Source organism: Oncorhynchus nerka, linkage group LG15 (genome assembly GCF_034236695.1).
Source record: "Oncorhynchus nerka isolate Pitt River linkage group LG15, Oner_Uvic_2.0, whole genome shotgun sequence".
In the NCBI taxonomy this organism is placed as follows: Eukaryota; Metazoa; Chordata; class Actinopteri; order Salmoniformes; family Salmonidae; genus Oncorhynchus; species Oncorhynchus nerka.
In genome coordinates this window covers 4095532-4106649 of record NC_088410.1, presented here as the reverse complement: position 1 = coordinate 4106649, position 11118 = coordinate 4095532, and positions in this window count along the sequence as shown.

Here is an 11118-nt window from a genome sequence, read left to right as displayed (position 1 = left end):
TTTTCTTTGTTTTTCAAATGCACAGATAGCTAGGGGCTATATAAATTATGCATTTGTGTCTGCCAGATCAGAGGCAGTAGGGATGAGTGCACGAATCTTGATAAGTGCGCGAATTGGACCATTTTCCTGTCCTGCAACTTTTGGGTGTCAGGGAAAATGTATGGAGTAAAAAGTACATTATTTTCTTTAGGAATGTAGTGACTTAAAAGTCTTCCGGTACAGCTGGTGCTCTCATGCATTTTTCAGTGTTATTTGCCTCGAAGCGAGCATAGAAGTAGTTTAGCTCGTCCGGTAGGCTCGTGTCACTGGGCAGCTCTCGTCTGTGCTTCCCTTTATAGTCAGTAATAGTTTGCAGGCCCTGCCACATCCGACGAGTGTCGGAGCCGGTGTTGTACGACTCGACCTTAGTCTGGTATTGACGCTTTGCCTGTTTGATGGTTCGTTGCATAACGGGATTTCTTATAAGCTTCCGGGTTAGAGTCCCGGCTCCTCGAAGCGCGGATGCTGCCTGTAATCCATGGCTTCTGGTTGGGGTATATACGTACGGTCACTGTGGGGACGACATCATCGATGCACTTATTGATGAAGCCAGTAACTGATGTGGTGTACCCCTCAATGCCATTGGAGGAATCCCGGAACATATTCCAGTCTTTGCTAGCAAAACAGTCCTGTAGCTTAGCATCTGCTTCATCTGACCACTATTTTATTGATCTAGTCACTGGTGCTTCCCTCTTAAATATTTGCTTGTAAGCAGGAATCAAGAGGATGGAATTATCTCTGTGTGTGGAGTATAGATGGTCCAGAGTTCTTTTCCGTCTGGTTGCACATTTAACATGCTGATAGAAATTTGGTAAAACTGATTTAAGTTTCCCTTCATTAAAGTCCTTGGCTACTAGGAGCGCCGCCTCTGGGTGAGCATTTTCTTGTTTGCATATGGCAGAATACAGCTCATTCAATGCTATCTTAGTGCCAGCCTCTAACTGTGGTGGTATGTGAACGGCTACAAAGAATATAGATAAACTCTCTTGGTAGGTAATGTGGTCTACAGCTTATCATGAGAAACTCTACTTCAGGCAATAGTATAGTAATAATTCAATAGCTCGAGACTTCCTTACAAAAATAAATAGACCTCCACCCCTTGTCTTACCAGTTCTAACCTTCCGGTACAGCAGCATATAACCAGCCAGCTGAATGTTGATATTGTCGTAGTTCAGCCACGACTCCGTGAAGCATAAGATGTTACAGTTTTTAATGTCCCGTTGGTAGTTTAATCTTCCCAATAACTTGTCCATTTTACTGTCCAAAGATTGCACGTTTGCTTGCAGAATTGAGGGGAGTGTTTTTTTTTTTTCTCGATCGTTTTTTTTCTCGACGCTTTTCTGACGCTTCTCCGACCCTTTAGGCCTCCGTCTCCTCTCTTCAAGCAGATCACTGGGGTCGGGGCCTGGTTCCGAGGGAGTTATATATCCTCCTACCCTCGGCTCGTCAGAGTGGTGAAAGAAGAAAATGATTCTGGCCGTGGTGAGTCACCGAGGTCCTGATGTCTACAAGTTATTTTCGGGTCATAAGAGACATTAGCGGCAATATTATGTACAAAAATAGTAATAGTAAAAACATAAGTTACATACAATGCAGATAACGAGATAAACAAAAACAATCGGTTGGGGCCTGTAAAACATCTGCACCAGGAGAACATTACCAACCCTTCGCCTCCATCGGTTGGGGGCCTGTAAAACATCTGCAACTAGAGAACATTACCAACCCCTTCGCTCCATCGGTTGGGGGCCTGTAAAACATCTGCAACTAGAGAACACACAACCCCTTCGCTCCATCGGTTGGGGGCCTGTAAAACATCTGCAACTAGAGAACATTACCAACCCCTTCGCTCCATCGGTTGGGGCCTGTAAAACATCTGCAACTAGAAACATTTACCAACCCCTTCGCTCCATCGGTTGGGGGCCTGTAAACATCTGCAACTAGAGAACATTACCAACCCCTTCGCTCCATCGGTTGGGGCCTGTAAAAACATCTGCAACTAGAGAACATTACCAACCCCTTCGCTCCATCGGTTGGGGGCCTGTAAAACATCTTTTTCGCACCAGAGAACATTACCAACCCTTCGGCTCCATCGGTTGGGGGCCTGTAAAACATCTGCAACTAGAGAACACACAACCCCTTCGCTCCATCGGTTGGGGGCCTGTAAAACATCTGCAACTAGAGAACATTACCAACCCCTTGGCTCCATCGGTTGGGGGCCTGTAAACATCTGCAACTAGAGAACACACAACCCCTTCGCTCCATCGGTTGGGGGCCTGTAAAACATCTGCAAAACATTACCAGCCTCCATCGGTTGGGGGCAACTCTGCTAGAGAACATTACCAACCCCTTCGCTCCATCGGTTGGGGGCCTGTAAAACATCTGCAACTAGAGAACATTACCAACCCCTTCGCTCCATCGGTTGGGGGCCTGTAAAACATCTGCAACTAGAGAACATTACCAACCCCTTCGCTCCATCGGTTGGGGGCCTGTAAAACATCTGCAACTAGAGAACATTACCAACCCCTTCGCTCCATCGGTTGGGGGGCCTGTAAAACATCTGCAACTAGAGAACATTACCAACCCCTTCGCTCCATCGGTTGGGGGCCTGTAAAACATCTGCAACTAGAGAACATTACCAACCCCTTCGCTCCATCGGTTGGGGGCCTGTAAAACATCTGCACCTAGAGAACATTACCAACCCCTTCGCTCCATCGGTTGGGGCCTGCCCAAACATCTGCAACTAGAGAACATTACCAACCCCTTCGCTCCATCGGTTGGGGGCCTGTAAAACGTCTGCAACTAGAGAACATTACCCAACCCCTTCGCTCCATCGGTTGGGGGCCTGTAAAAACATCTGCAACTAGAGAACATTACCAACCCCTTCGCTCCATCGGTTGGGGGCCTGTAAAACATCTGCAACTAGAGAAGACATTGCCAACCCCTTCGCCTCCATCGGTTGGGGGCCTGTAAAACATCTGCAACTAGAGAACATTACCAACCCCTTCGCTCCATCGGTTGGGGGCCTGTAAAACATCTGCAACTAGAGAACATTACCAACCCCTTCGCTCCATCGGTTGGGGGCCTGTAAAACATCTGCAACTAGAGAACATTACCAACCCCTTCGCTCCATCGGTTGGGGGGCCTGTAAAACATCTGCAACTAGAGAACATTACCAACCCCTTCGCTCCATCGGTTGGGGGCCTGTAAAACGTCTGCAGCTAGAGAACATTACCAACCCCTTCGCTTCCATCGGTTGGGGGCCTGTAAACATCTGCAACTAGAGAACACTCCCACCCCCTCCGCTCCATCGGTTGGGGGCCTGTAAAACATCTGCAACTAGAGAACATTACCAACCCCTTCGCTCCATCGGTTGGGGGCCTGTAAAACATCTGCAACTAGAGAACATTACCAACCCCTTCGCTCCATCGGTTGGGGGCCTGTAAAACATCTGCAACTGAGAACATTACCAACCCCTTCGCTCCATCGGTTGGGGGGCCTTGTAAAACATCTGCAACTAGAGAACATTACCAACCCCTTCGCTCCATCGGTTGGGGGGCCTGTAAACATCTGCAACTAGAGAACATTCCCAACCCCTTCGCCCCATCGGTTGGGGGCCTGTAAAACATCTGCAACTAGAGAACATTACCAACCCCTTCGCTCCATCGGTTGGGGGCCTGTAAAACGTCTGCAACTAGAGAACATTACCAACCCCTTCGCTCCATCGGTTGGGGGCCTGTAAAACATCTGCAACTAGAGAACATTACCAACCCTTCGCTCCATCGGTTGGGGGCCTGTAAAACATCTGCAACTAGAGAACATTACCAACCCCTTCGCTCCATCGGTTGGGGGCCTGTAAAACATCTGCAACTGAGAACATTACCAACCCCTTCGCTCCATCGGTTGGGGGCCTGTAAAACGTCTGCAACTAGAGAACATCACCAACCCCTTCGCTCCATCGGTTGGGGCCTGTAAAACATCTGCAACTAGAGAACATTACCAACCCCTTCGCTCCATCGGTTGGGGGCCTGTAAAACATCTGCAACTAGAGAACATTACCAACCCTTCGCTCCATCGGTTGGGGGCCTGTAAAACGTCTGCAACTAGAGAACAACCCCTTAGCTCCATCGGTTTGGGGGCCTGTAAAACGTCTGCAACTAGAGAACAACCCCTTCGGTCCATCGGTTGGGGGCCTGTAAAACGTCTGCAACTAGAGAACAACCCCTTCGCTCCATCGGTTGGGGCCTGTAAAACGTCTGCAACTAGAGAACATTACCAACCCTTCGCTCCATCAGTTGGGGGCCTGTAAAACGTCTGCAACAGAGAACATTACCAACCCCTTCGCTCCATCGGTTGGGGGCCTGTAAAACGTCTGCAACTAGAGAACATTACCAACCCCTTCGCTCCATCGGTTGGGGGCCTGTAAAACATCTGCAACTAGAGAACAACCCTTCGCTCCGTATTTTCACACCTCCACTTTGGAGCTGCTACTCAAGAAAGCAAAAAGTTTGTATGCGGCTTTATTAACGCAATATTTATTAATTCTTTTTTTTTTTTTACATTGTTTGCAAACTGATGTGATGCATATTAATGCCAAAATAACATGCAAAACAGGCAACCACAAAAAACGATATATATTCAATACCACATTAAATCATACTCAAAAAGGTTTAGGAATTCCCCAGGCCTCTCTGTAAACCTTTTTAAACTAATTCCTGTAAAACTTTTTTGAATATGATTTAATAATGTGGTATTAAACAAAACCCCAAATTCTCAGTCAAAAGCACAAGTCAGAACACAGTCTCTCTATTCTCTCATGTGATTTCAGGTCCTCTGACTGGGAAAATGTCTTTCCACAATGAGAGCAGTGGTATGTCTTCTCCTCCTGTGTATTTGTATGAATTCTTTCAGGTTCCATAACCGGGTAAATCTTATTCCACACTGGGAGCAGTGGTAGGTCTTTTATCCTATGTGTCTCAGTGTTTTCAGGATCCCTAACAAGGTAAAATGTCTTTCCACATTGGGAGCAGTGGTCAGGTGTGTCCTCTCATGTGAGGTAAGGTCCTGCAATCTCTTTCCTCACTGGGAGAATTGGTAAGGCTTTTCTCCTGTGTGTATTCCTTTATGCCTTTTCAGGCTCGCTAAATGGGTAAAACTCTTTCCACAGAGGGAACACTTAAAAGGCTTTTCTCCGTGTGTCCTCTCATGCTCTTTTAGATTGCCCAAAGTGGTCAAACTCTTTCCACACAGGGAGCAGTGGTGAGGCTTCTCCCTGTATGTATTCTCTTATGTATTTTCAGGGTCTCTAAATGAAAAAATACTTGCCACACTGGGAGCAGTAATAAGGCTTCTCTCCTGTGTGCATTCTCTCATGTGTTTTCAGACTCCTATCTGGGTAAAACTCTTTCCACACAGAGAACAGTGGTAAGGCTTCTCTCCCGAGTGTATTTTCTCGTGTTTTTTAGGTGCCTAACATGGTGAAATTCTTTCCACACAGGGAGCAAGGGTAAGCTTCTCTCCTGTATGGAATTCTCTCGTGTATTTTCAGGCTTCCTAACTGAGTAAAACTCTTTCCACACTGGGAGCATTGGTACGTCTTCCTCCCTGCTGTATGTATTTCTTCATGCCTATTCAGGGCCCTTAACCAGGTAAAACTCTTTCCACACTGGGAACATGAAAGGCTTTTTCTCCTGTGTGCATCGTCTCGTGCTGTTTTAGGTTCCAGAACCGGGTAAAACTCTTTCCACAGTGGGAGCAGTGGTGTGGTCTCCCTGGTTTGGACGTCTCTGGGTCTGGTTCCCCTGAAGGACTCTTCCCGCTGTCAGAGTGAGAGTCTGGTGTCTCTCCTGCCAAAGACAGAGTATTTGGTTAAATACTTAGAGCCCACTAATGAAGACTGGTCTCTCTCCTGCCAAAGACAGAGTATTGAGTGAAACTGAGACCTGAATGAAACCACCACATGATAAAACTGTCTTCCTATGAGGTTTAATCCAGAATAGATCCCTCAATAACAAATAAAGAGTGGCTGTTGTGATTTATAGGCCAATAAAAACACTATTAAACTTCATGGTTGTAGACCTAATGGATAAATAGACTAGTCAGTATAGGATACATGTAATAGACTAATGGATAAATAGATAGTCAGTATTAGGATAATGTAAATAGACTAGTCAGTATAGGATACATGTAATAGACTAGTCAGTATAGGATACATGTAATAGACTAGTCAGTATAGGATACATGTATTAGACTAGTCAGTATAGGATACATGTATTAGACCTAATGGATAAATAGACTAGTCAGTATAGGATACATGTATTAGACCTAATGGATAAATAGACTAGTCAGTATAGGATACATGTATTAGACCTAATGGATAAATAGACTAGTCAGTATAGGATACATGTATTAGACCTAATGGATAAATAGACTAGTCAGTATAGGATACATGTAATAGACTAGTCAGTATAGGATACATGTAATAGACTAGTCAGTATAGGATACATATATTAGACTAGTCAGTATAGGATACATGTAATAGACCTAATAGATAAATAGACTAGTCAGTATAGGATACATGTAATAGACTAGTCAGTATAGGATACATGTATTAGACCTAATGGATAAATAGACTAGTCAGTATAGGATACATGTAATAGACTAGTCAGTATAGGATACATGTAATAGACTAGTCAGTATAGGATACATGTATTAGACTAGTCAGTATAGGATACATGTATAAAATAAGGCTGTAACGTAACAAAAATGTGGAAAAAGTCAAGGGGTCTGAATACCTTCCGAATCCACTGTGACGCTTTTCTAGGAGCAGGTTTTTGATATTCTATTGATGATATTAATCAAGAACATGTTTAATTTTTGGATCTACGATTTCACAACTTGTTTTAATCAAACTATATTGAGGGGCTGTGTCATTGTGTACCACTATGTCTATTTAAACTATATCGAGGGGCTGTGTCATTGTGTACCACCATCTCTATTTAAACTATATCGAGGAGCTGTGTCATTGTGTACCACTGTCTCTATTTAAACTATATTGAGGGGCCGTGTCATTGTGTACCACTGTCTCTATTTAAACTATATCGAGGGGCTGTGTCATTGTGTACCATCATCTCTATTTAAATGATATTGAGGGGCTGTGTCATTGTGTACCACTGTCTCTATTTAAACTATATTGAGGGGCTGTGTCATTGTGTACCATCATCTCTATTTAAACTATATCGAGGGGCTGTGTCATTGTGTACCACTGTCTCTATTTAAACTATATCGAGGGGCTGTGTCATTGTGTACCATCATCTCTATTTAAACTATATCGAGGGGCTGTGTCATTGTGTACCATCATCTCTATTTAAATGATATCGAGGGGCTGTGTCATTGTGTACCACTATGTCTATTTAAACTATATTGAGGGGCTGTGTCATTGTGTACCATCATCTCTATTTAAACTATATCGAGGGGCTGTGTCATTGTGTACCATCATCTCTATTTAAACTATATTGAGGGGCTGTGTCATTGTGTACCATCATCTCTATTTAAACTATATCGAGGGGCTGTGTCATTGTGTACCATCATCTCTATTTAAACTATATCGAGGGGCTGTGTCATTGTGTACCACTGTCTCTATTTAAACTATATTGAGGGGCTGTGTCATTGTGTACCATCATCTCTATTTAAACTATATCGAGGGGCTGTGTCATTGTGTACCACTATGTCTATTTAAACTATATTGAGGGGCTGTGCCATTGTGTACCATCATCTCTATTTAAACTATATCGAGGGGCTGTGTCATTGTGTACCACTGTCTCTATTTAAACTATATTGAGGGGCTGTGTTATTGTGTACCATCATCTCTATTTAAACTATATTGAGGGGCTGTGTCATTGTGTACCATCATCTCTATTTAAACTATATCGAGGGGCTGTGTCATTGTGTACCATCATCTCTATTTAAATTATATTGAGGGGCTGTGTCATTGTGTACCATCATCTCTATTTAAATTATATTGAGGGGCTGTGTCATTGTGTACCACTATGTCTATTTAAACTATATCGAGGGGCTGTGTCATTGTGTACCATCATCTCTATTTAAACTATATTGAGGGGCTGTGTTATTGTGTACCACTGTCTCTATTTAAACTATATCGAGGGGCTGTGTCATTGTGTACCACTGTCTCTATTTAAACTATATCGAGGGGCTGTGTCATTGTGTACCACTGTCTCTATTTAAACTATATCGAGGGGCTGTGTCATTGTGTACCACTGTCTCTATTTAAACTATATTGAGGGGCTGTGTTATTGTGTACCACTGTCTCTATTTGCAGTAATTCATAGTCCATTATATTGTGAAAGGTTTGTCTCATTGAGTCATTTTATTTCATTAATTCATATTATTTTAAATCTACTCATATTTCAACATTGGTGCCTTATTCTAATGTATTAGCTACCATGGAGCCTTATTCTATTATAATGTATTAGCTACCATGGAGCCTTATTATAATGTATTAGCTACCATGGAGCCTTATTCTATTATAATGTATTAGCTACCATGGAGCCTTATTCTAATGTATTAGCTACCATGGAGCCTTATTCTACTGTATTAGCTACCATGGAGCCTTATTCTAATGTATTAGCTACCATGGAGCCTTATTCTATTATAATGTATTAGCTACCATGGAGCCTTATTATAATGTATTAGCTACCATGGAGCCTTATTATAATGTATTAGCTACCATGGAGCCTTATTATATTATAATGTATTAGCTACCATGGTGCCTTATTCTATTCTAATGTGTTAGCTACCATGGAGCCTTATTATAATGTATTAGCTACCATGGAGCCTTATTATAATGTATTAGCTACCATGGAGCCTTATTATATTATAATGTATTAGCTACCATGGAGCCTTATTATATTATAATGTATTAGCTACCATGGAGCCTTATTCTATTATAATGTATTAGCTACCATGGAGCCTTATTCTATTATAATGTATTGGCTACCATGGAGCCTTATTATATTATAATGTATTAGCTACCATGGAGCCTTATTCTATTATAATGTATTAGCTACCATGGAGCCTTATTATATTATAATGTATTACAGTGAATAAAGACGACCCTCAGACTCCTCTTCCCTTTCCCCCATGTGAACCATACTGAATAAAGATCGATCCTCAGACTCTTCTTTTTGCACGTTGCACACCTCAGGCGATAATACCCTGTGACTTCTTTAATATTAGACATCGCGCACCAGGTGTTATGGACAAATAGACACACACCCCCACCACGTCGTCTTGCCAGACGTAACGTCTCTGTCCTACCGATACACAGTAAACCCAGCCAGCTCTATATTATCCATGTCCTCGTTGACTTGGGCGTTGAAACATAAAATTACAGTTTGTAATGTGCCGTTGGTAGGATATAAGTGCATTTTTTGTTTTCCAACAACGTTATCAGCCAATAGAAGGGTTGGTAGTGGAGGTTTACTCACTCGCCCGACCTCCGCCCCCTTTTTATCCGTCTTTTCTTTACGCAAATGATGGGGATTTGGGCCTGTTCTCGAGAAAGCAGTATATCTTAGGGCTTATCTTTAGGCCTGGTCGGGTATCTGCAGTATATCCTTCAAATGATGGGGATTTGGGCCTGTTCTCGAGAAAGCAGTATATCTTAGGGCTTATCTTTAGGCCTGGTCGGGTATCTGCAGTATATCCTTCAAATGATGGGGATTTGGGCCTGTTCTCGAGAAAGCAGTATATCTTAGGGCTTATCTTTAGGCCTGGTCGGGTATCTGCAGTATATCCTTCAAATGATGAGGATTTGGGCCTGTTCTCGAGAAAGCAGTATATCTTAGGGCTTATCTTTAGGCCTGGTCGGGTATCTGCAGTATATCCTTCAAATGATGGGGATTTGGGCCCTTTCTCGAGAAAGCAGTATATCTTAGGGCTTATCTTTAGGCCTGGTCGGGTATCTGCAGTATATCCTTTGCCTCGGACTCGTTAAAGAAAAAACATCTTTGTTCAGTTCGAGGTGAGTAATCCCAGTTCTGATGTCCAGAAGTTATTTTTTGGGTCATAAGAAAACGGTAGCAGCAACAACATGTACAAAATAAGTTAAAAGATAACTTTTTTTTTTTTTTTTAAATGACAAAATAACACAGTTGGTTAGGAGCCCGTAAAACGACAGCCAATAACTTATCAATGACCCAGTTAATTTAATACCTACCATTGTATCGCTGAGTTGTCATAATGATGTCATAATGCGTCAGCAAATTTACATTTACATTTAAGTCATTTAGCAGACTTACAAATTGGTGCTTTCACCTTATGACATCCAGTGGAACAGCCACTTTACAATAGTGCATCTAGGTCTTTTAAGGGGGTGAGAAGGATTACTTTATCCTATCCTAGGTATTCCTTAAAGAGGTGGGGTTTCAGGTGTCTCCGGAAGGTGGTGATTGACTCCGCTGTCCTGGCGTCGTGAGGGAGTTTGTTCCACCATTGGGGGGCCAGAGCAAATGTACATTATCCCACACGGCGTTGGAAGACAATGCAAGTAATTTTATGTCCCTCTAACCAGTGGTGTAAAGTACTTAAGGAAAAATACTTTAAAGTACTACTTAAGTACTTTTTTTTGGGCTATCTGTACTTTACTCATTTATATTGTTGACAACTTTTACTTCACTACATTCCTAAAGATAATAATGTACTTTTTTACAACATGACATTTTCCCTTGACACCCCAAAAAAATACTCGTTACATTTTGAACGCTTGGCAGGCCAGGAAAGTGGTCCAATTCACACACTTATCAAGAGAACACATCCCTACTGCCTCTGATCTGGAGGACTCACTAAACAGAGAACACGTGGGCATCCCTACTGCCTCTGATCTGGAGGACTCACTAAACACATGCTTCGTTTTGTAAATTATGTCCGAGTGTTGGAGTGTACCCCCTGACTATCTGTACAATTGTAAAACAAGAAAACAATGCCATCTGCTTTGCTTAAGACTTTTACTGTTGATGGTTATGTATATTTTAGCAATTCAATTTACTTTTGAAACTTAGGAAT